The sequence below is a fragment of the Taudactylus pleione genome, unplaced genomic scaffold, assembly GCF_031769625.1.
Source record: "Taudactylus pleione unplaced genomic scaffold, aTauple2 ptg000265l, whole genome shotgun sequence".
In the NCBI taxonomy this organism is placed as follows: Eukaryota; Metazoa; Chordata; class Amphibia; order Anura; family Myobatrachidae; genus Taudactylus; species Taudactylus pleione.
The window spans coordinates 8,502,244-8,528,983 of record NW_028284667.1 but is presented as its reverse complement, the minus strand read 5'-3'; the positions used below and the strand labels follow the sequence as shown (position 1 = coordinate 8,528,983).

Below are 26,740 nucleotides of genomic sequence, written 5' to 3'. Positions count from 1 at the left end.
GTGGGACTGGTATTAGTGGATGGCACCTCCACCAGCACCAGCCACCAATGAGCTACATGTTTGCTTGAGACAGCCCAGTGCAATGGGGGGTGATCGGCACTAAGCCTAAGCTTACTCAGTATGGCCACCTTTTGCCCGCGCGTGAGGCCAGTAAATATGCATAGGCAGATGCAGGCACTGGCCTCGGCACTCACAGAAAATGGGGCTGGCTGACACGGCCCCATTTTCTGGGGACCCAGGCAGCGCCGGCCAGTCCCCACCCCCAAATGGCTGCAGCATGTCGATCATTCTGCGGCTTAGGGGAAACCGCAATCACCATCGTCAGTAATAGGCACATGTGCAGTACAGATCCTGCACATGTGCTGATCATTAAACATTGGAGTTGTACGCAAACCATTGGGTTTCCGTACAACTCTGAATGAGACACAATTATATATTTATTTATTTATTAACAGTTTCTTATATAGCGCAGCATATTCCGGTGTGCTTTACAATTTGAATCAACATTAATATAGTTCTGAAGCTAAGAAAAAAAAAATCTTGAAAGTATGAATAATTTATTTTTCAGATAGTTGTTAGTAATGCTTCAGTAATCCCAGTACATGCGTATCCTTATATGGCCAATTATATTTTTCCTTTAAATATTTATTAAGAGCATTAAATAACATTCTATTTGGGGCCATACTAAGTTTATTTCAGGATTTTAAAGTAATTTGCCACACACCCACTCCTGATTTCTCCTCTGCTACCTGCGGTTTGTGCCTTGTGAATTCAGTCATCCATACTCACACAAGTTATGTACACATTGGCAAGTTATGACAGACCATCTCTAGCTGCAAGTAAGAGACATTTCCACTTTTGGAAATGTTCTTGTAATGATAAATCCCCCTGAAACATGATTATTACAGATTCCTACCCCTGATGAGCTTCCTCTGCACTGAGTAATATGAAGCAGAGGCCTGGAGGCTGGTCACTCTTCCTCTGCACTGAGTGATATGAAGCAGAGGCACGGAGGTTGGTCACTCTTCCTCTGCACTGAGTGATATGAAGCAGAGGCATGGAGGCACTCTTCCCCTGCACTGAGTGATATGAAGCAGAGGCCTGGAGGCTGGTAAGTCTTCCTCTGCACTGAGTAATATGAAGCAGAGGCCTGGAGGCTGGTCACTCTTCCTCTGCACTGAGTAATATGAAGCAGAGGCATGGAGGCTGGTCACTCTTCCTCTGCACTGAGTGATATGAAGCAGAGGCATGGAGGCTGGTCACTCTTCCTCTGCACTGAGTGATATGAAGCAGAGGCCTGGAGGCTGGTCACTCTTCCTCTGCACTGAGTGATATGAAGCAGAGGCATGGAGGCTGGTCACTCTTCCTCTGCACTGAGTGATATGAAGCAGAGGCCTGGAGGCTGGTCACTCTTCCTCTGCACTGAGTGATATAAAGCAGAGGCATGGAGGCTAGTCACTCTTCCTCTGCACTGAGTGATATGAAGAAGAGGCATGGAGGCTGGTCACTCTTCCTCTGCACTGAGTGATATGAAGCAGAGGCATGGAAGCTAGTCACTCTTACTCTGCACTGAGTGATATGAAGAAGAGGCATGGAGGCTATTCACTCTTACTCTGCACTGAGTGATATGAAGAAGAGGCATGGAGGCTAGTCACTCTTACTCTGCACTGAGTGATATGAAGCAGAGGCATGGAGGCTGGTCACTCTTCCTCTGCACTGAGTGATATGAAGCAGAGGCATGGAGGCTGGTCACTTTGTTGCAGCCATCTGCACATCACATCCTCTTTCGCAGAGGACGTATTTTGCCATCTTCCGTGGCTCAGACAAAGAGGTCACATAATTTTTTTGTAATATACCTTTTATTTAGTTTGCTATTATTATATGTGTGATAGTTACTACTTACAGTATGTACACTCTGGGCCTGATTCAGCAAGGATCGCAATTGCAAAGCTGCACGCAGGTACCTTTGCAATGCGATCCTTGCAATAATGAAAATGCAGGCACAGAAACAGACAAATCTCAGGTGCACAACTCCAATTTATTAATAATATATATATATATAAATGCAATAAAATTTTGCAATCAATAGAGGTTCTTAGCATAATCATGGCCAAGGTTATGGGCCCTCCCACCATATCCAGGTAACCTCTTTTGGGTAGGTCCCTAACATACTAAGGTTCAAATCCAGAGCGCAGGACCCCCCAAAACTGGCCCAGCCAAGCTGCCCCAGGGCACCACCATAGTAAGAAAAGTGCATACTTTGTGTGCGACTTGGCATGGAAAAAAGCTGTGGCCGCTGCATCGTAGCACTTTGTATGCTGATTGAGAGACTCAGTCATACACACATATATACAAGTGTCACATATCAAATTAATCAGCAAAGTCTCCCGGTGCTTCCTAGCCACACCCAGGGGCGTATTTATAATGGGTGCAGGGTATGCGGGGAACACGGGCCCCTGGGTCCAGGGGGGGCCCGCACCGCACACCCTGCATCCATAAAACTTACCTCTCCGAGTTTCACACTCCGGTGTCTGACCGAGAAAAACGGCTAGAAAATGTACGCCGCGGCCATTTTCCCATTGTTTTGCGCATGCGCAGTACAGGGAAAATGGCCGCCGTGGCCATTTTCCCGGTGACCTGTGCATGCGCTATAGACTCTGGGCACACTCTTGTGCCCAGAGTCTATAAGTGCGGTGCTGGACGTGCACCGCCCAGTGCGTAGCCGGACGGAGAGGGGGGCCCGTTTGCAGTCTCCGACACGGGCCCCCTCCTCTCTAGAAACGCCCCTGGCCACACCACATTGTGACTAATGGATTTTTGGCACAAAAAAAAAAGACACCCAGCGCTAGCAGCATATCATGGGACCAGGCGCGCCAAGAAGAGCTGTTTGATGTGACTGCAGCAAAGACGAGTGAGGACACATCAGTAAGGCAGGTGTAGTTTTTCTGTCTCAGCGATAGTCCCATAACACGCCTCCACTGAACGGACAATTTTTGTGTTCATTTACTAGCCACCTCCCAGTCACCGCCCAGGAATGCCCATCACTTATGAACAGTGCAGGCATTTCATCACACAGACATAACTGGTAAATAACATGGAGGTTACCTACAATACATACCTGCCTACCCTCCCGGTTTTCACGGGAGGCTCCCGATTTTTTGGGTAACCCCCCGCACCCCCGGAAGGGTAGGCACTTCTCCCGCATTCTGCCCACTTCCTAATGAAGCGGGCAGAATGGGGAGAACCGCGGCAATCGTGGGTCCCTTTGTACAGGGCGAATGAATTGCGTCATTTAGCCCCGCCCCTTATTTAAATATGCACCAATCGCGGCAATTTGATGCGGAGGGGGAGGGGCTTAATGCCGTGAATCGTTTGGCCCCGCCCCCATCGGGACCCAGCTGCTTCTCCTCCCCGGTTTCTCCCGGGGAGGAGATTTAAAAGGTAGGCAAGTATGCTACAATATTCTGTCAGAGAGAAAGAAAAACTATGCAATAACATATTAACAGCGCCACCTGCAGACCCTCCAGTGTAACTTTTCAAGCAGTATTAATCCTGGAACCGTTTCTGCATTCCAACATCCCTTCTCAAAAAAAGCTGAGCTTAGATCCTGATTCAGCAGCGTTTGCAGTTCGGCCAATTGTTCACTAGTGCGCATTGCGTAAAAGCCACACTGCACATGCACTGCGATCAAACTGCGGTTATGGACGCACAGAGGAAGCAGAGTGAGTGACAGGTTGTGAGCGTTTGGGGGTGGTGACGGGGAGTGGGCATAAAAACGCAGGTGTGTCTGTCCGTTTGAACGCCATTTCATGGGTGTGCATAAATTAGCCACTGTGATTGCATACGCCCCTTGAATATGCGTGCGACGAGACTTACAGTTTCTGTGGCTGGTCAGACCTGGTGTAAATTGTGCTTGAGGTGGCCGATGTGTGTCGATGGTGCCGATGCATACGCTGGATTGCGACGTAGTGCAGATGTGAGAAAGCAGCAGTGGGCGTCTCTATGCCCACTGCGATGTGGAAGGCATTAGCATACATTCGCAGCTGCGTTCTGTACAGATTCGCAGCTGCATACGCAATAGCGATCCTTGCTGAATCAGGCCTGGAATCCACTAAACCTTTCATTACTGATAGTCTGTGATGTCTTTCTCCAACTAGAATCATTGTTGGACAAAATGCAAGTCTTGTGTATCTCTCAACAAATCATATTTCACATAGATGTTCTTGGTCATTGGAGTGACACTGTTTGTGTCAATGTAAAGCATCCTTGGCTGTTCCAATGTAACTTCATAAACAATATTAAGCCTGAGGCTGTGGCTGTATTTTATCCCCCTAAAATAATGAGCAAAGTTTCGGACTGCTGAGAGATTGTGGCAGTCTCCCTGAAGCTGGGCTGGAGAAGCAGTGGATGGAGCCACCATGGAGGAAACACTGTGGAGAAGAATTAGTAATGACTACATCTTTGAGCTGCAGAGTAGTAAACACTTTTTGTACACCTTCTCTTGGTAAATGGGCACCACCACTCTCCAGCACTCAGATGTAATCATCCTCTTGTGAGCTTGGCGGAGAGTTCAAAAATTGAGCGATTGAATCCTAAAACTCATTTTTGTGCTTATCTGAATTGAAACCACCTATGTAGCTGATATATGGGGCTCCTCTTCATAAAACAGTGAATACAACAGCTCCTTTTAACTATACCTGGCCAGTGTGTAGATTATTTTATCCTAGAGCAAAACTCCTCAAGAACAACTATAGCAAGATTGACAGTAGCAAATTATAAGTGGGTCATACTCATAACCAATATATATTTGCTAATGAAAGCATTATATGTTATATTTAACATTACACACCATTAATATGTTTATTAATATTTACCCTACTTCACTGTTTCTTCTTCAAGTAATGCATTGTTTCCGTCACAGCTTTCCTATTCATGGATGTATAAGACGTGCATGTATGTGAATGCTCCCGCATTGTTTAAATGAAAGGATGATAAATGAATGTCCTCTAAAATAAATGAAAATACATATAACACTTTCCAATAATAATTGTTAGCACCTACTTACCAATGAAAGAAGACTATAAATGGCACTGTGCTTGCTGTCACAGAGCATGCCAATTACCAACAATGGGCACACGGTAGGCTACAGGAAGTATTTTAAGATAACAGTTAGTTTTATAACATTTTATTGCAGTTCACTTGGGAAGGAAAATGATTTGTCCATGTGTGGAATTTTCATAATATTTTATAAACAGTCATAAATGCTATAAATACGGCACTGCACTACATGAATCAAAATGCTGGAGTGAATGGTTTATTTTTTTGTTTAGTATAAATTGTATCCATTTCATCTAAGTCATTGATCTCCCAGTTGTATCAATGGATATATTTCTGGCTGACTTTTCACTTTATTTATATCTGATATATCCATGAAGTATAAGATTTCTGGAATTCTCTGCAAAAATGTTTCCTGTAAGTTAATGTTTTCCACATGCACAGTAGTGTCTATAGAAATACTGTATGTGCTGTATGGGTGAACTATAAATTGTATAGTATATAGTGCACAGAGAGACTGATTCAGCAAGGATTGCAAGTGTGATTACGCACGCAGACAGACGATTGTTGCGTACTACACATGCGCAAAGTCTCCACTGTGATCCGGACTACGATTGCATTGACTACGCAGACCTATCGCAGAGTGATTGACAGGAAGTACCGTTTGGGGCTGGTGATGTTGGGTGGTCAGCGAAACGCAGGCGTGCCAGTGCGTTCGAACGCTGGTACAGGGGCAGGCATAAATAGCAATTGCGATGACATATGCAGCTTCAGCTCTCACTGCATACCGGAAGGTTAGCAATTTCTGAGTAAGGTCAGACCTTGTGCAAGTGTGCGCGAGGCTTCGATTGTACTCAATATTACCGATGTTTTTGCAGTCCTGCTAATTATCACGGATGTGTGTAAGGTAAGGTGGGCGTCCTTATGTTGTGCTGCGACAGCATAGCGATCACAGAGGATTAGCATATCATCGCAGTGTGACTGCGTGCGTGATCGCTATTTCATTTGCAGTTGTGATCCATACTGAATCAGGCCCAGAGACTGCTTATGTCATGACACAGAGACATACTATCAGCAGCTCATGACACAGAGACATAGGGGTAAATTTATTAAGAATCGTGTCTGGAGATTGCCCGAGTTTAAACACGCAAAGCATCGCAGGAACATGTTTGACTTTTGTCAACTGAAACACTAAAAATTTAAAGAATCGTGTTTTTCGATGGGGTATGTGATCGTGTTGCCTACCCATGTTCCCTGTAGCCCAACACTCCCGAACATGCAGCCTGCACATATCACTGAGATACGAGCAGGCTGAATGTGTGTATTGTGTAAAAACATTTAAAAAATGGTGTGGGCCCCCACACAAAAGCATAACAAGCCCCGGCTCTGTGAGCCAGTCCTGGTTAAAAAAAAACGAGGGACAAAATGAGTAGTGGGCCCACACAGTTTATTTTTCCAAAATGTAACTCTTTGCTTTATTACAGGCAAAAGCATGGATCGTACTGATCTGTGCATGGTTCTGCTAAACACGCTGCTCAGGAGGAAGTCAGTTTGCTTAAATTACACCCGTGATTATAATCACGATTCTCGATAAATTCCCGTGTTGTATTCCTGTCTATGGAACGTACCTGCGAGTTTGGCAGATGGTGGATTTATTTCTATTTGTGTTTTCTCCCGTGTTTAGCAGAGAGTTTCATCATTTCTCAGCCGGGTTTGCCTTTAGTAAATTTCTGAGTTTGAAAAAATGGCAAAACACACCTGTAAATGCAGTCTAGTACCAACATGATATTTAGTAAATTTACCCACTATTGTCAGCAGCTCATGACACAGAAACACTTTGCCAGCAGCTTGAGATATAGAGACCTACTGACATCAGTTCATGATATAGGGACTCATGTCATAGGGACAAATTGTCAGCTGCTCATGACATAGGGACTTACAGCAGCTGGAGACATAAGGACATACTGTCAGCAGCTCATGACATAGGGACTTACAGTAGCTGGAGACATAAGGACATACTGTCAGCTGCTCATGACATAGGGACTTACAGTAGCTGGAGACATAAGGACATACTGTCAGCTGCTCATGACATAGGGACTTACAGTAGCTGGAGACATAAGGACATACTGTCAGCTGCTCATGACATAGGGACTTACAGCAGCTGGAGACATAAGGACATACTGTCAGCTGCTCATGACATAGGGACTTACAGCAGCTGGAGACATAAGGACATACTGTCAGCAGCTCATGACATAGGGACTTACAGCAGCTGGTGACATAAGGACTGACATAGGGACTTACAGCAGCTGGTGACATAAGGACATATAGGCCTGATTCTGAGCCAGACCCATTCACTGCCGCCTTCCGTTCGACCACGAGCTTATTTTCTTCCTTATGCTAAAGTGAGAATCCACTCATGTATACTACAAATCCACGTGACTGAGGGCCTGATTCATTACAGATTGCAGCGATTACGTACACAGTCTGACTTTGATTATATGCTAATCCATTGCAATCGCTATGCCATCGCAGCACAACATAAGGACGCCCACTTTACCTTACACACATCCATAATCCTTAGCGAGACTGCGAAACCATCGCCTGCCGTTTTGTGGGCGGCCGCACTGACATCAGCAGTGATGTCAGTGGGGAGCTTCCTGCTCGATCAGAGCAGGAAGCTCCCTGGGGCTTGCGGTTGCCGAGATCCAACCTTAGGGTCTCATCGCAAGCCCCGATGGTCGTGATGGTCTTGACCATCGCGACAATCACCCTGGTCGGTAGCTAAGCTGTGGGTGGTAACCCACAGCTTAGCGTCCGACCAGGAGGCCGCACTAGAAAAAAAGAAGCGGCCGCCCTCATTCAGAGAGAGCGATCACTTCTTGCGACCGCCGCTGAATGAGGGCCATAGTCTCATACCAGCTAATGTTGAATCATAGCAGCATGAATGTGGAAGTCTATCCCATTCACTGGGCCTGATTCAGAGGTGCACGCAAATGGTGCCGCTGCTGTGTCTTCATTTGCAGTGGTTGTCTGAAAATATGCAAATGTTACAATCATTGGGATTTGTATTGAGACGCCCACTGGCAGAGTCTCAGAACCGCTGCTTTGTACAAAGATATAGCATCAGAGACACATCAACCTTCTGAGCAACCCTATGGTCGTTCACAATGGCCATCGGAACTAATATGCCGGAGACTTTACCACTGCATACTGAGACACGGTCTCAGGCTCTGACATGCCCCCAAAATGGTTGCGGCATATTACCTCCCTAAACGGTCGCTGTCTTAATCCACACTGTGACCGCCGTCGCAAGACCATCGCTGCTCAGACACATGCGCAGTAGTCAAAACATTGTCCATTTCCAAAAAATCAAGACTGCATGCACCTCGTAATCAGGACCACTGTTATTATGTCTGCAGCCGCAACCATCATCATTAGTATCTGGACTTGCACCCACCCCATGCATAAGATTCAGCTGAAACAAGTGTCCAATTCCCATCCTCACACTATGATTGAGCAAGGAAATTGGCATATACACTCACGCCACTCCCATGATATTCCTACAAGACAGAAGAGTTCATTGCATTCACATGGTTGCTGCCCAGAAACGCCCATTTTATGGATTGTTTGTGCTGTTACCGGACGGATCAATTCATACGCACTAGCCATGTCCGTCCGTGTGCGTATACCTAATGTGAAACGTGCGCTTGCACTAATTTATTTCTTTGGCACATACGCAGGACGCTGAAATATGTGATATCTTCACTTGCTGCCGACTCAGAATCAGGCCCATGGAGAGAAACTTTTGAAAGAGGGACTTACTGACATGGCATATGGACTTACTGACAGTGGCTCATGGCATATGGACTTACTGACAGTGGCTTATGGACTTACTGACAGTGGCTCATAGCATATGGACTTACTGACAGTGGCTTATGGCATATGGACTTACTGACAGTGGCTCATGGCATATGGACTTACTGACAGTGGCTCATGGCATATGGACTTACTGACAGTGACTCATAGCATATGGACTTACTGACAGTGGCTCATGATATAGTTACCTACTGTCAGCAGCTGATGACATAGTGTCTCTTCCAGACCCAACCAATGTAATTCTATATACCAAATGAGCTTGCAAGCTAGGAAGTGGGGGGAACAATTGAGGCATACTGTAAGGTAGTAAAATAACAATTGTAGTTGTTTGTGGGGAAAGTGTTTAAAGCTTTTGTAAGGCAAATACACTATCAGCCAACAATATAGGCAAATGGCAATTCTGTGTGTGGAATGAGAAGAGACCGTGGAAAGTGGAGACATAAAAGATGAACTTGTCATTGTAGAATCAGGCAGGTGCTGTCAACCCTGACATCCTTCACCATTTATCTTAACTGAACACACATTTTTTGAACTCCCCCCCCCCCCCCGCTAAGCACAGTGGGCCTCACTCAGAGGCGGTCGTAGGATGCAAGCGGTCGTTCTGAAACAGGGCGGCCGCTTGCATCCTGAATGGCCGCCTCCATGACGGTCGTTAGGCTGTGGGTTAACACCCACAGCTCTTTAACGACCGCTAAGGGTGATGGTCGCGATGGTCAAGACCTTCGCGACCATCGGGGCTTACGACGAGACCCTAAGGTAGGGTCTCGTCAACCTTAAGCCCCAGGGAGCTTCCTGCTCTGTTTGAGCAGGAAGCTCCCCACTGACATCACTGATGATGTCAGTGGGGCTGCCCCCAAATGGCAAGCGTTCCGACAGGAACGCCTCCGTTTGGCCGGGCACGCCCCTGGCCCGCCCAGCAAACGGAGCGAGCTGTCACTCAGCATCGACAGCTCGCCCCGTCTGCTACGAGACCCCTAACGACGGATCACCCATCGTTTGCCGGGTCTCGCGCATGCGCACGACGGAGACGGCTCCGTCATGCGCATGCGCACTGGAGCAACATCAACCTGGTTGCGAGCTCGTAGAGCTAACGACCGGGTCTGAATAAGCTCCAGTGTCCTTGTGGACAGACAGACAGGCCCATCTGACAGGCAAGAATGGAGAGGCATCATCAGCAGGGGCTGGCTGGCAACTTTTAGCCTGGGGGGCAAGTCCAGGGCACTGGCCCATAAACAACGGCTTATCCCTAAATAGAGATTGCGAGATCTTGCGCGTAGACCGACCGCGAGAGTGTGTCCTATCAATGTCTCAAATAGGGATGTTAGTTTCAATACATGCACTTAAATAAAACATTATAAGAGGAAAATAGAATGGTGGATATTTCTCAGAAACAGAAACAATCTAGGGCCCCATTTAACAACGAAACAGAATACCTTTAGCACTTAAAGAGTTTATGGTCCTCTTTCAGTATCTAACAAACAGCAGTAAGACACATTCCCTAGCCCCAGTATGTCTCTGCCTCATTCCCCCAGACACAGTGTGTGTGTCTCTCACTCATTCCCCCAGACCCAGTGTGCGTCTCCCAGCTTCACACCCCCAGACCCAGTGTGCATCTCTCAGCCCCACTCCCCCAGACCCAGTGCAGTGCCCTAGTAGTGCCCAGTATGCAGTGCCCCAGTAATGCCCCTTATGTTGTGCCCCCAGTAATGTCCTTAGTAGTGCCACTTATACAGAGCCTCCAGTAATGCCCCTTATGCAGAACCCCCAGTAATGCCCCTTTATGCAGAGCCCCCAATAATGCCCCTTTATGCAGAGCCCCCAGTAATGCCCCTTATGCAGAGCCCCCAGGTTGGCCCCTATGCAGTGCCCCCAGGCTGGCCCCTTATGCTGAGCCCCCAGGCTGGCCCCTTATGCTGAGCCCCCAGGCTGGCCCCTTATGCTGAGCCCCCAGGGTGGCCCCATATGCAGTGCCCCCCTGACTGACCCTTTATGCAGTGCCTCCAGGATGAAGTAGTGCCCCTTGTGCAGTGCCCCCAGGCTGGCCCCTTATGCAGTGGCCCCAGGCTGGCCCCTTATGCTGAGCCACCAGGCTGGCCCCTTATGCTGAGCTCCCAGGCTGGCCCCATATGCTGTGCCTCCAGGCTGGCCCCTTATGCTGAGCCCCCAGGGTGGCCCCATATGCAGTGCCCCCCTGACTGGCCCTTTATGCAGTGCCTCCAGGCTGAAGTAGTGCCCCTTGTGCAGTGCCCCCAGGCTGGCCCCTTGTGCAGTGGCCCCAGGCTGGCCCCTTATGCTGAGCCCCCAAGCTGGCCCCTTATGCTGAGCCCCCAGGCTGGCCCCATATGCTGAGCTCCCAGGCTGGCCCCATATGCTGAGCCCCCAGACTGGTCCTTTATGCAGTGCCTCCAGGCTGAAGTAGTGCCCCTTGTGCAGTGCCCCCAGGCTGGCCCTTTGTGCAGTGCCCCCAGGCTGGCCCCTTGTGCAGTGCCCCCAGGCTGGCCCCTTGTGCAGAGTCCCCTGGCTGGCCCCTTGTGCAGAGCCCCCCAGGCTGGCCACTTATGCAGTGTCCCCAGACTGGCCACTTATGCTGAGCGCCCAGGCTGACCCCATATGCAGTGCCCCCAGGCTGGCCTCTTATGCAGTGCCCCCAGGCTGGCCCCTTATGCAGTGCCCCCAGACTGGCCCCCAATGCCCCCAGGCAGGTCCATTATGCAGTGTCCCCAGACTGGCCCCTTATGCTGAGCCCCCAGGCTGGCTCCATATGCAGTGCCTCCAGGCTGGCCCCTTATGCAGTGCCCCAAACTGGCCCCTTATGCAGTGCCCCCAGGCAGGTCCCTTATGCAGTGTCCCCAGACTGGCCCCTTATGCTGAGCCCTGAGGCTGGCTCCATATGCAGTGCCCCCAGGCAGGTCCCAGCCCAGTACAGTACTTAACTGAACATCGGCGTCGGCGATCCCACTCCCGCTGCTTCTGCCTGGCTCTGACTGGAACTAACTAGATCCAGCAGGCACAGGGTCGGCTCCTCATGTCTCGGGTGACGTCATGACATCACCCGGTCGCTTCAGAGGCCAGCGTTCCACAGCAGGGGTCGGAGGCTGAGCGCCCCGTGCAAGTCACCCGCCCCTGCCTGTACTGCCGTGGTAGGGATGAGGGCCGCATGCAGCACGCGGGACGGTTACAGCTGCCCGATCGGAGCTCAGCTCCGATTGCAGCAGCAAGCCAACGCAGGGACCGGCCCAGCGGGGACCGGCCCGTGGGGCAGATGGCACCCTGCCCCCCAGCCCAGCCCACCACTGGTCATCAGATTAGACAGCGCCGGCGTGGTGACCACCACTGCCTAACTCCCCACAAGGGCACTTAACACTTGGTTGCTAACGCCCTGCTCCTTATTTGAGTGTTATGATCGCTAATGCAGCAATGTATATAACCTTGCCATGCATTGTTTTGAACTTCTACTGTAAGTCACTGTTATCTTGTTCGCTCATTTGTTTATATACTTTGTAAGGCGTTGCGGAACCCTTGTGGCACCATCTAAATCAGGGGTGGGGAACCTTTTTTCTGCCGAGGGCCATTTTGATATATATACAGTATATTCCCACATTAATTCTTCACTACATAATAGACAAAAAGAAAACATCTATACGTGAAGACCTCAGCAGTGCAGTCTACTGCTCACTATACAGAGACCAAGCTATGTTTATTTTACGTCTTCCATGTTTTGCACAGATTTCTATGTATATTCAGAACATACACAGTTTTAATCCTATTTTTAACATTTAACCACATATTTGTAGTGAGTAGGTAACACTTCTCTACAATTTAATTTGTAACAAATGTTATATTGGTATTTGTTTGGAATGTAAAATGTTTTCTGCTTGGTAGAATATTGGAAAAGTACATATATTTTTGAATGCAAATAAACACAACATATACAATAACATGTAAAGAAAAAAACATTTTTCAAGACTATCCAATAGTAGGGGTGGCCAGACTATTCAAAGCAGTGATCTACACTACTGACAGAACATCGTTCATGATATATCATTCATAGTATATATTAAAGGCATGCAGCCTGCAACTGAACTGCTTGCAGTGCATCAGAGGCGTAACTATAAATTTTGCTCCCCCATGCCAAAAAAAGTTTCAGGTGCCCCCTCTCCCCCCCTTTCCCTGCCCAAAGATCAAACACACCCAAAGACGACGTTAAAGGTGCGTGGTTACATGATACAGTAACATGCCTTACACATTGTGACACACTAAGTAATGCCACTTATTACACAGTGTACCACACCGGAATGCCCCTTACAACACATTATGCCACACAGCAATGCCCCTTACACATGCCACACAATAATGCCATGTATAACACATAATGACATACAGTAATGCCCTTATAACAAATTTATGCCATGCTATAATGCCCGTTTCACATTATGCCACACTGTAATGCCACATACAGCACATTATGCCACACAATAATGCCCCTAATAGCACCTTGTGCACACAGTAATGGCAAATACACATTATGCCCATTACATCCCACCCTGACAGATCTACTTCACCAACCCTCCTCTCTGCTCCTGCCAGTCTGTCACCTCAGCTCAAGACAGGTTGCACAGATTTTATGTCCGTGTAGAATCAGATTATTGGGAACATAGTTTATAACCTGTAAACTGTGTGTATCAAGTTAGTGCCCCTTATACAGTGCCCCCTATACTAGTGCCCCTTATGCAATGCCCCCCTGTAATAGTGCCCCTTATGCAATGCCCCCTGTAATAGTGCCCATTATGCAGGGCCCCCTGTAGTTGTGCCCATTAAAGTAGTGCCCCATATGCAATGCCCCCTATACTAGTGCCCCTTATGCAATGTCCCCTATACTAGTGCTCCTTATGCAATGCCCCCTGTAATAGTGCCCATTATGCAGTGCCCCCTGTAGTAGTGCCAATTATGCAGGGCCCCCTGTATTGTGCCCATTAAAGTAGTGCCCCCTGTAGTTGTACCCCTTTTAGTAATGCCCCCTGTAGTTGTGCCCCTTCTAGTAGTGCCTCTTTTAGTAGTGCCCCCTGTAGTTGTGCCCCTTCTAGTAGTGCCCCCGTAGTTGGCTGGCCCCATATGCAGTGCCCCCAGGCTGGCCCCTTATGCAGTGCCCCCAGACTGGCCCCCAGTGCCCCCAGGCAGGTCCATTATGCAGTGTCCCCAGACTGGCCCCTTATGCTGAGCCCCCAGGCTGGCTCCATATGCAGTGCCCCCAAACTGGCCCCTTATGCAGTGCCCCCAGGCAGGTCCCTTATGCAGTGTCCCCAGACTGGCCCCTTATGCTGAGCCCTGAGGCTGGCTCCATATGCAGTGCCCCCAGGCAGGTCCCAGCCCAGTACAGTACTTAACTGAACATCGGCGTCGGCGATCCCACTCCCGCTGCTTCTGCCTGGCTCTGACTGGAACTAACTAGATCCAGCAGGCACAGGGTCGGCTCCTCATGTCTCGGGTGACGTCATGACATCACCCGGTCGCTTCAGAGGCCAGCGTTCCACAGCAGGGGTCGGAGGCGGAGCGCCCCGTGCAAGTCACCCGCCCCTGCCTGTACTGCCGTGGTAGGGATGAGGGCCGCATGCAGCACGCGGGCTGGTTACAGCTGCCCGATCGGAGCTCAGCTCCGATTGCAGCAGCAAGCCAACGTAGGGACCGGCCCAGCGGGCAGCGGGGACCGGCCTGTGGGGCAGATGGCACCCTGCCCCCCGGCCCAGCCCGCCACTGGTCATCAGATTAGACAGCACCGGCGTGGTGACCACCACTGCCTAACTCCCACAAGGGCACTTAACACTTGGTTGCTAACGCCCTGCTCCTTATTTGAGTGTTATGATCGCTAATGCAGCAATGTATATAACCTTGCCATGCATTGTTTTGAACTTCTACTGTAAGTCACTGTTATCTTGTTCGCTCATTTGTTTATATACTTTGTAAGGCGTTGCGGAACCCTTGTGGCACCATCTAAATCAGGGGTGGGGAACCTTTTTTCTGTCGAGGGCCATTTTGATATATATATATCATTATTCGCGGGCCTGGTGCAGGCCACAGCCCCTCAGTGTGACATCACACGGGGACGGGGCTACAATCACCATTGATTACAGCAATGCCCGGAGCAACCTGTAAGGGCAGCAGTGTGGCCGTCTGAAGCATCCTAAAGACGCTTCATGCGGCACTGCTGCATAGATTCTGGCTGCCATTCTAGGCACCCTGCTAGCCAGTTGAGGCGAGCATTAAAAAGCTCATAGGGCCAGTCCAAATGATTCCGTGGGCCTTATACGGCCCACAGGCAGGAGGTTCCCCATCCCCAATCTATATAAAATATAATAAAATGAACAAAGATGGAACAGTGCAGTGCACTATCCAACCTTCTATTAAACCTTAACTTTTGGCATTAGATCCTTAAAAACCTGACTAAATACTGCTGATGGATTGTACAGATATTAAACGATTTTACTCATGTACTTAAATAAATAAAAGACAGGCTTTAGTCCAAAAAGTGTATGATTGGTGTCTTGCTATCAGACCATCAAGGAAAGAAAAATCAGTGGTTGAAATTGTAGTACAGATTGTTGGAACACAAAATCTCTGTGTATATCATTCACCCATATCATGCTTTAGCTGTTGATGAGCTCTGTGTGGTCTAGGTGTCAATGTTTCCATGGAAAGATCTACATGTTTATTCTAATGAAAGTAATTGGAGTTGTTCTCAGTTAAGCTCTGTGCACTGTTTACATCAAGTTGTTAAAATAGAAATAAAAGATATGAATCAGATAGTAACTATCAATTTAACTACTTGTACCACTAGGTGTGGTATAAGAGATTTACAGTCAAAAGGTCGACAATGTATAGGCCGACACCAAAATGCCGACAGGCAATAGGTTGACAATGACAAAAAGTGAACAGGTACAAAAAGTCGATTGATAAAAGGTTAATAGGTACAAAAGGTCGACACAAAATGGTCCACACTTTTTTTTTTAAGCCTAATTCTAACTCTAACCCTCCCCCTTGTGCCTAACCCTCCCCCAAGTGCCTAACCCCTCCCTTAGGGCCTAACCCTCCCCCAAGTGCCTAAACCTAAACGTAGCCTAATCCTCCCCAGGCACCATGTGACCAGCCTCCGAAATGTCACCATGTGAAATGTCGACATTCCCAGAATGCTGGCAGGTAGGGTAGGTGCCACATGGAGGTTTATGGTTAGGCTGTGGGGGGAGGTCAGGGTTAGGCTACAAGGAGGGGGAGAGAGTTAGAGTAGTTGGTAGGGGGGATAGGGTTTGGCACTAGGGGGAGGGTTAGGGGCACGGATTAGGGATAGAATTCTTACCAGAACGCCACTCCTCATATGTCTGCGCTGAAACTGCACATCACATGACCACTGGAACGCAAAAGAAGATTCTGGAGCCGCTTCAGCGGCTGGGACCAGGTAATCGATTGCTGGACTACCAGGGATGTTAGGTCAACATTATATCATGTAAATATTGTTGGAAGGAGTGCGCTTCTGCCCTGCCTGTTGCCAGCATCTGACAAGTAGGACTGAGCTGGCGGTCACTCGGGAATGCACTACCGCGCATTCGCAGCATCTCTGCGTGTCTTTACTCCATGGTATTACATGAGGACAGATGGACCCAGGAGACTCTCACAGTACAGAGCACATTGCTAGACCGCCAGTATACTTTACCACCACCATTACAGTACAGGGCATCACTGCTACAATCTGCTGGTGTATTACTTCCGGTGCACTACAAGGCTAAGCAACACCCTAAGCTTCAGGCTGCCTATATATATAATCTACATACCGCTGTTACACCTGTGATATCCCTGTGTCATTTGCCACTTGTTCTACTTGATCCAATATATCTAAGAAGTGGTTAAGCTGTACCACATGTGGACTAACCGACACCAGCATCAACAACTGCTACATGCTTAACACCACATGCATCTTGGCCAAGCACATTATACCCTGGTTTAACAATTGTCTGGAGGACTAATGCTCCTAGCACAGTCTGCTTGTGCATTATAGTGGCAGTCTACTCTGCTATGAGGTCATATCCAGTGTGCTGTCACCCTGATACTCTGATAATAGATGTACCATCCATGTAAACAAGATGAATGTTGACATGCTAAGCATGTTAACATGCAATATGTCAACATTTGAACCATGTTTACATTCTCATGTCAACCTGATGCATGTCGACATGATAAAAGTGGACATAACATACCACTGTCCTCCCCTACAGTCATATCAAGCTCCTCATAGAGATTTGTCCTAATCAATTCTCATACTGGGCTAAAAAGCTTAGACTGACTTGCTGTAACATCACTGCCCCTAGACTTGTGCATGAATTAACCAATAGACATAGTGAATTGCTGTGAGGTAAATCTACCAAGCTGTCAGTCACTGTCTGTTTTATTAGATAAGTACCTCCCTTCTAGCATAGAAACCATAGAAACATACATATAAACAATCATAATGTTGACACCACAATTTCGGCATGATCACAATGTCGACATATGAAATGTCGACATGCTGAGGATGCCAATGGGTACTGCTAGGCTGCAGGGTGAGGTTAGGCTTAGTCTGTGGGAAAGAGAAGGTTAGAGTTAGGCACGAGGGGGAGGGGCAGGGATTAGGGGTGTAATACTCACCAGAATGCCACTGTGGTGGCATGGTGCAAAATGTAAGTTTCATTATTATTATTATCATTGCACATTTCCACCAGCCTTATCCAAGGTGCAAAACATTTCTCTGAAAACAGACATAATTACGCATATACACAACTTTACATATACTGTATTTGTAATATACACTGAAGTGCCAAAAGTCATGGGGTAGTTGCCTAGTATCGTGTAGGACCCCCTCTAGCCCAGCAAAGTGCAGCAACTAGACGTGGCACCGATTCCACAAGTGGACGGAAGACCACTTGAGAGATGTTGACCCATGCCATCAGGATAGCTTCCAACAGCTCCCTATTTGTAGGTGCAGGATCTTGGGTGTGAACTGACCTCTCCACGTGGTGGAAAAACCATAAGTCGGAACTCTTCAGAATGCTCCTCGAACCATTTCTGGACAACTTGGGACAAATTACACGGTGTATTATCCTGCTGGAATATTCCATTGTTGTGGAGGTACATGAAGTCCCTGAAGGGCTGCAAATGGTACCTCCTGCATTTACTGTGGATGTGATTTGAGTCAGTGTCGCTTGTCTGTTACCATGGACAATTTTAGCCAGAAGCTGCTGGTCACAATCATTAAGCACACGTGGATGGCCACTGCACTGTTCATGGTTGGTGGTAATGCCTTCCATGCGGTATTTCCGGTATACACGTGACACCTTAGATCGAGGAAAGTTTTCATAACTTCAGAAATGGAGTGTCCCATCCAGTGGTGGATTTTACCTAGGGGCTACAGGGCTGCAGCCCCCCAGTGAAATCCGCGACTTCAGTGAGCCAGTTGCAATCAGTGACTGCACTGACTTCACTGTGACTGGAAGTTGCTTCCCATTTGAAGTGCCACCTGCCAGTCACACAAAGGAGAAGCAGCCCCAAGGGGAGGTGTCTCCACCACCTGGGACTGCCAGTCCAGGCTGCGATTAACTTTTGGGCAGCCCTACAGGATTTCTGGAGGCTGCAACCAATGCAGTCCCCAGAAGCCGATGTTATGCGCATGCGCCTCCTCTTATGTGCATGCTCTGGTCCCGGCGCCTTCCAGTTTCATAGCGCAGGTGCCAGGACCCAGCCATGGCCAGACCAGCAGTTATGTCAGCCTCCCTCAGGTAAGAGGGCAGGAGCCGCTGCTGGTCCCATTCAAACTCCGATAATTCATATTGCCTTGCCATGACCAGCATAGCTATTGCTCAAACTGACTCACAAGATGTAAGATTTTAACTGATGCAGGTCTGGGCATTTCCAAGATGTCACACTGCGTTGACACCACCTACCATTACCTTTTCTTAACGCTATCCAATGACTTTAGGCACTTCAGTGTATTGTCCATTACCCTTAGAAGCCCGACCCAGATATTTTCAGTTCTTCGACCTGAAGGTACTAAGGCAAGGGCACAAGCACAATAAGTACATATCCATCTGTGTTCTCTCTACCAGGGTTATTTTTACTAAAGGTCGATTTAAATCGATTTAAAATAGTTCAAAATCGATTAACATCGATGCTGTGTTTCTGGGGCTAAGTCACATTTACTAATACTTAAAAAACGAAATAAAAAATTGTCTGTTAATAAATGTGTGATTTAGCTCCAGAAACACAACATTGATGTTAATCGATTCTGAGCGATGTTAAATCAACATTTAGTAAATATTTATACCCCCCAGAGTCTGGAAAGAGGAAAGCTCCAGTTTGAATATAGGCCCTCATTCAGAGCCGCACGTTAACAACAGTACGCTCGTTGCGTTCCGATGTTGACTAACCGCGCATGCGTCGGGGTTACACCGCGCATGCGCGTACGGCAAATTGCGAGCTTTTTTTCTCTCGTTCCTAAAATAGCGTACAGGAAGTGACATGTCAAATGTGATTGACAGAACAGGGCGTTTTTGGGTGTTGACGGGGGTGGAGATGACAAAACGCAGGCGTGGCGAAGCGTTTTTGGGGCGTACATACATTAGCAGATGCGAACGTCAAATGTGTTCGGACCGTCTCATACGTCACTGAAACATCCGCTTTCCCTTCAAAATGCTCGCACAGCTTAGGGTCAGGATTACTCGACCACATTGGCGATGGCCTTCTCCTCCGTCCCGGGACTCCACGATGGTGCTGCGATTAATCGTGGCTGGTCAGTAAAGTAATTAGTGTTGGATTGAAATCCGGCTTGGTATGTGTTTGGAAAGCAGTTTATTGGGATAGCACAAAAGCGTACGCAGGTGGAAATCAGAGCTGCTAATGTCATGATTACATAATCAATTAGCGTACATTTTTGTGTTTTTTTTTTGACTACAATTTGTTGGTTATGGCCTATTGTAAAAATAATGTCATCATCTTTTAATTAGCTCCCCTTTTTTTTGGTTTACTGTGGAATTTGCATCGCTATGTGTTTTTTTAAACGTTCCTTAAAGAGGCCTTTTTTTTAACATAAGAGGGTCAGTTTTTGCGTTTAAGGCCAGGATTAAATGTAACCCATTTGTACAATAATGTCACAATACAATGTCTGTTTTTTTTGTAAAATTTATTGTTTACACACAAACAAATTGGCATAATATTGTATTGCCTTTTTTTGTGGCCAAGATATTTGAACTAAAAAAAAAAAAAACATAACTACTAACATAATCGTAAATACAAAATTTAAAAACATTTCACAAGAAAGGAGAGGGAAGTTTTGACCAGAAAGGAATATGAGCCAAGCACAGAAGGAAAGTGGGAAAAGTCGCCATTGCTGTCACCGTTTTCTCGGCCGTTTGGATGGGTGAGGGTGGGCGCCAGACCGGGTCCGGGATGCCATCGGGCTGGCCTGTCCAGAGGCAGATGTTGTGGCCTCTGGACTAGGCACAGGGCTAGGCACATTTGGAGGATTGGCTGATGTTGTGCCAGAGGTGGAGGATCTGGATGTTCCGGCAGGAAGGGAGGTCGGCTCCACCATGTGCTGGCGAACGAGCTGCTCCAGGGCATCGGCGATGCGGATGTTGGCCCTGGTATTTTCCGCCAGGGCCTGAGCAATGGTCACGTTGGCCGCAGCATTTTGCTCCAGGGCCTCAGCCACCCGTATCAGACTGGCGTCCATCCTCTGCAGAATCTCCGTATGGCAATCCGATTTAAAATTGAGTTCTGTGAGGAGGCCCACTGCCTGCGAGGGGGCACGCCCTGGACTGGCTTCTGCAGGGTCCTCAGCCGGATGTACTGGTTCCTCCCCTGCAGAGTCAGCAGAAATTCTGCGGCCAAGGCTCCCCTCTGGAGCAGACTCATCCGCCTCTGTCTCTGTTAGGAAATTGGACAAAAGACTCACATTAGAATCTACATATTGGCACAATAGCATTTCTGAGATGGTGACATCACAAGACTTACCTTGGCCAACATGAGGAGCCGCAAAGTCTGGCATGTCCGTATCCATGTTGGACACGCCAAACACCTCCACAGCCTGCACACACCCCTGTGCCATCTCTTCTAAGTCTGTCAACTCCAATGACACAGGGGTGGGACCCCCACCTGTCCCCCTTGCATGCCTAGCCCTGTCGGCAAGTTTTTGCTTTAGACGATATTTGAAGTCTGCCCATCTGTGGAATGAATTTGGAACCATTATCCTTTTTTTAACAATGGGGTTTGTTTATAGGATGGGAAAGTGTTTACTTACCGCCGTTTGACATCCCGGGCTAGACGGACATAATCACCCACCCTATTGACAGCAACGGCGACCTCCTCCCACATTCTCCACTTCTGGCTTTGGCTCATATTCCTGGCTGCCTGGGGCAGGATGTCAACGCACTTCTGGATCAAAACCTCCATCTCCTTGCTTGTGAAATGTGGCTGCCTTTTTTTTTTTTGCAGCTTTGGCGGGTTGACTGGGGCCAGCAGTCTCTTCCATGTCATCCTCCTCACCTATTTGGGTAAATATGCAGATTTAGCCACTTCACAACTTGCACAATATTATGTTTTAAAATACTCATTGACACAAAATGCATGAAGGCCTTACCGCCGCAATTTTGACCATTGTTTCCCTGGTTTGAAGCCATGTCTCTGCTTCCAGCATGAAATCATCCAGAAATTCTATGTGATTTTGTGACGTATTTATACATGCGTCGTTAGATTGCGGCCGCATCATTGATTGTGCGTCCCTATGATTCATCCTTAATTTGTGCGGGAAAATAAACACTATTTATGGCTTGGTGTGTGTGGATTCGAGGTGGGGTTGTTGGAGTGTTGTCGCTGAAGTGGTTTGGATTTGGTTGGTTGGTTGCGTTTGGAGGAATTTGGAGAGTTGTTTTTTTGTTTGTTTTTGCTACATTTCTTTTGTTTTTCCGTTCGCATTTTTTTCATTTTTTCAACATCCTTTCCTGATTTGGTAAGTTTTGTGCATTCAAATTTGTGGCCAATTGTTGTATTCTTCTGTTTTGTGGTTAGTTAATTTGTTTAACACTCATTTCATATTTGTTAGTTTTTTTTTGTTTTCGGACCCAAAGAAGTTTTTTGAGGACATCTTATATATTCGAGTTGGGTAAGTCCATTTTTTGTCTTGCATTTGCGAATGAATTACCGCATTTTGGACTGTTGGTGTAGTGACTTGCATTTGCGAATAATTTACCGCATTTTGGACTGTTGGTGTAGTGACTTGCATTTGCGAATAATTTACCGCATTTTGGACTGTTGGTGTAGTGACTTGCATTTGCGAATAATTTACCGCATTTTGGACTGTTGGTGTAGTGACTTGCATTTGCGAATAATTTACCGCATTTTGGACTGTTGGTGTAGTGACTTGCATTTGCGAATAATTTACCGCATTTTGGACGGCTTATTCATCATATAATCCAGTTTTGCTTTTCCCTTTTCCATTTTTTGGGTCCATTTGAACCCTAATTGACGTACGGTGTGCAATGTAGTTTTCAGCGATGGCCAAATGTGTTTTTCCGTTATTTTCTGTGTTGGCTTGCAACAATTTTTTACCTAAAAAAAAACCCTTTACATTTTTGACGTCTCATTGTTGCCTTTTTTACAGTTTATACATATCATGACAATACCCCGGCATGTAAGCAGCTATGGATGGTATCAGAAAGCTAAGTTTTTTTTTCTTACTTTTGGGGTGGGTCAAAAGCCTTACATAGTGAACTTTGAATTTCAGATAGATCTGGGGCGAATTGTTCTGGCCCTGCTCCCGGAAGACGACCAACCTCAAACTCGTCCCAGGCGTAGGCATCGTAGGCATGCAAGGCCCCAGATATTTCGAACACGTGTCACCCTTTTTGGAATGCCCGATGATGAGGTTTTAAGACGCTACCGTCTACCTCCCAAAATCATCATAGACACTCTCTCATTAATAGAAAGTGATCTTGAGCGGCAAATTGACAGTCCAACAGCAATACCACCACTGACGCAATTTATGGCGGTGTTACATTTCTGTGCCTCAGGATCGTTTCAAACAACGGTCGGAATAGTGGCGGGCATCTCCCAATCCTCCTTTTCCCGGATCCTGAGGGCAGTGATGGAGGCACTTTTCAAGCACCTCCATCATTTTATTCAAATGCCTTTGGATATGGGTGCCCTTAGTGTGGCCAAGGCCAATTTTTACCAAATAGCTGGCTTCCCACACATCATAGGGGTTGTGGATGGTACTCACATACCACTTCAGCCTCCAGCACGGCTGGAGGCCATATTTAGAAACAGGAAACACTATCACTCCCTGAATGTAATGGTGGTATGTGATGCCTCCCTCCAGATCCTGTCCCTGAATGCTAAATTACCCGGAAGTGCTCATGACTCCTTCGTCATCCGGCAATCAGGGATATGGCAGAAATTAACCAACCTACAAGCTGGTGATGCGTGGCTTCTGGGTAAGTGGAGACCTTTAGTACATAACAATGTTAAGCTTGATACACAGTGTTCCTGATGTGGTCTATTTTTGTTCACAGGAGACAGTGGATACCCTTGCATGTCCTGGCTGCTCACTCCTTATTTGGCTCCCACACCAGGGCCACAAAGTGCGTATAATTCCGCACTTACAGCCACCAGGCAAGTGGTGGAGCGCTGTATCGGCCTTTTAAAAGGCCGATTCAGATGCCTCCACCGCTCTGGTGGCGAGCTCATGTATGTGCCGGATATGGTGTCTAAAATTGTGGTCCTGTGTGGGATATTTCACAACATTGCCATAAGGAGTGGTGTCCCAATGCAGCCAGAGGATGCCTTACCTGAGGATGGCCCCCCCGAGGTTGGTCGAAGGTCAGTATGTGGGGGGGCCATACGCGATGATGTGGTGGCCAGATTTTTTAGGTAAGTTTGTTCAAAACTCCAGTGTTTATACCTAATGTGTTTTTTTTTTTGGGCAAACATCTAATTAATTTTTTTTTTTCGCACCATCTTCTGTTTGTTCACATAATCTTTGGCACTCCAACGCTCACTACTTCCTGCTACCCTTACCAAACCTGGATCTGGTCCTTTTGGGCATATATTCTGGAACCCATATCGCAACGCCATGTTTGTGGAATCATGTTGGCATGGTCCTTCGTCAACCAGTTCTTGATTTTGTGTTTTTATTTATTTTTTTCTTGGTATGTGTTGTATTTGAATTTATCACTGTGTATTTTTTTGGGGAGTGACCACTTTGTTTGCTCTGTTATGTGGTGAATAAATGTTTGAAGAGTGAAATGGTCTTCCTTTTTTGGGACGTTAACAGCAAGTGTAACCAGGTTAACACAAGTTACATTTGACTAAGGGGTAAACCAGTACTGACGCCAGATGAGCAAAACTGAAATATGTTTTCAGCTTTCAAATCCACACCAAAAGGAAGCCTGGCCCAACCTTGGGATTTGTAAGATTGGCCTAAGCAGCTTGCGCACCAAGTAGGAACCTGGAAAATGTAGAAATCTGAAATTGACACTACACCCAAAAAGGGAAATTACATTGTTACTGTTATGTGTTTCTGGTGTCTGTTTGACATACAAAGACAAAACACAATCTAACTTTTACAAAAGGGAAATCCTTGCAGGAACTTATGTCAGGCTAAACTATCTTGGTTTTGGTTTTAAAAAATGATCCACAACGTATATTTGTCATTAAAATTTTATTGGGAAAATACAACCAAAAAAAAAAATCTAATGCCGAAGGAGGCCAGACAGTCGGTCGAGGGCCACCAGAAGGCCGATTACATGGTGGCGCATCTGCCCCACAACATCCGCCACCTCTTGGCGACGCCTCTGTTCCTCTGTGGGTGAGAAAAGTGTGTGGGTTAATACAACAATAGGGACTCCACAGAAAAACATTATTTAAAAAACAAATCACTCCTAAACCCAAAAACATAAATAAAAAGTGTGGGCTGGCAAAAATACAAGGCCTAGGTACAAATTCCCACAGGTATGATATGTGTATGCTTAAATCACCAGGAAGAGGTAAAGGCAAACCTTCACAATCAACAAAAGTCAAGCCACAAAAACACGAAGAAAGGCACGACACATGATTACATACAAACAGTTTGTGCTTTAAAAAAAAATATTAAAAAACATACCGGGAAACAAATCTGAAGCTCCGACAAAACCTCCATGATCCTCCTCGGAGGATCCGTCATTCCCCAAAGAATGGGGCGGAGTTATGCTGGACTCCGGGGAGGGGGTAATTGGAAGAGGGGTGGGTGGAGGAGAGGGGGAAGTGGGACGGAGGGGAAGGAGTCCCGACATTTCCGGGAGAGGGTCTGGGAAGGATGGGGAGGAGTGGGGAATAGGGGAAAGATTTGGGGTGGAGTGTTGGCTGGGGGTTGGGGAGAGTGGGCGGGAACGCCGACGTTGACGGCGGAGTCTTGGCTGTCCCCCTAAAATATGTCAAATAAATTGCGTTTAGTTTATGGACAAATCCGGCCAAACAAACAAACAAAAAAAAAAAAAAAAGCAGTAGAATTAAAAATTCATAAAAAGAGGGAAAACATGCAGACGCAGATATGAGTACAAAAAAAAAATAGAACAGACAGGAAAACATGCAGACGCAGATATGAGTACAAATAATAAATTGAACAGACAGGAAAACATGCAGACGCAGATATGAGTACAAATAATAAATTGAACAGACAGGAAAACATGCAGACGCAGATATGAGTACAAAAAAAAAATAGAACAGACAGGAAAACATGCAGACGCAGATATGAGTACAAATAATAAATAGAACAGACAGGAAAACATGCAGACGCAGATATGAGTACAAAAAAAAAATAGAACAGACAGGAAAACATGCAGACGCAGATATGAGTACAAATAATAAATTGAACAGACAGGAAAACATGCAGACGCAGATATGAGTACAAATAATAAATTGAACAGACAGGAAAACATGCAGACGCAGATATGAGTACAAATAATAAATTGAACAGACAGGAAAACATGCAGACGCAGATATGAGTACAAAAAAAAAATAGAACAGACAGGAAAACATGCAGACGCAGATATGAGTACAAATAATAAATTGAACAGACAGGAAAACATGCAGACGCAGATATGAGTACAAATAATAAATTGAACAGACAGGAAAACATGCAGACGCAGATATGAGTACAAATAATAAATTGAACAGACAGGAAAACATGCACACGCAGTTTGCCCCACAAACACAAACATTAAAACCACAATACATAACACTTACTTGCCAGGATCTGCATGCGAAAGCATGCCAGCAAGCGGGGCGTTCGCCGTTGCAGGTCGGACCACCTGCGCTCCAGCTGGCCGATGTTGCGGCGTGATCCAAAGGACCGCAGGCGGGACCGTACCTCCGCATACGCGGAGCGCTTCTGCCGGTTGGTCATGGTTTCTGGCTGGCTGGTGATCCGGCGATCCATGACCTCCGTAAGCACCAGCAGCTCACGCCTGGTGAATGCGGAGGCTCTCATGATGGCAATGGTGTTTTTCTTAAAAATCATTTTTGATAAAGTGTGTAAAAATTTTCTGATTGGCTAATGTATTTTGGAAATTAACAGGAGCAATTTTATTGGTTAGTGTATGAGTCATGTGTTCGACAGGGCCAGAAATCTCTGGAGAGTTAGGATAGGCTTGATGCAGTGACATGCGTAAGCAAATTTAAATAAAGAAATGAACCCAGGGAAATATGCGGGGATACACAGCAATAGTACAATTGTTTAATTGTGGTTCACATGTTTTTT

The 26,740-nt window shown here is 46.8% G+C and overlaps 1 protein-coding gene across 1 annotated transcript in view; it reads left to right on the top strand.

The window, feature by feature from the left end:
* The window catches only part of EGFL6 (EGF like domain multiple 6), a 186,845-nt gene that overhangs the window by 131,783 nt on the left and 28,322 nt on the right, over nt 1-26,740 (top strand). The gene's annotated exons all lie outside the window — the stretch shown is intronic.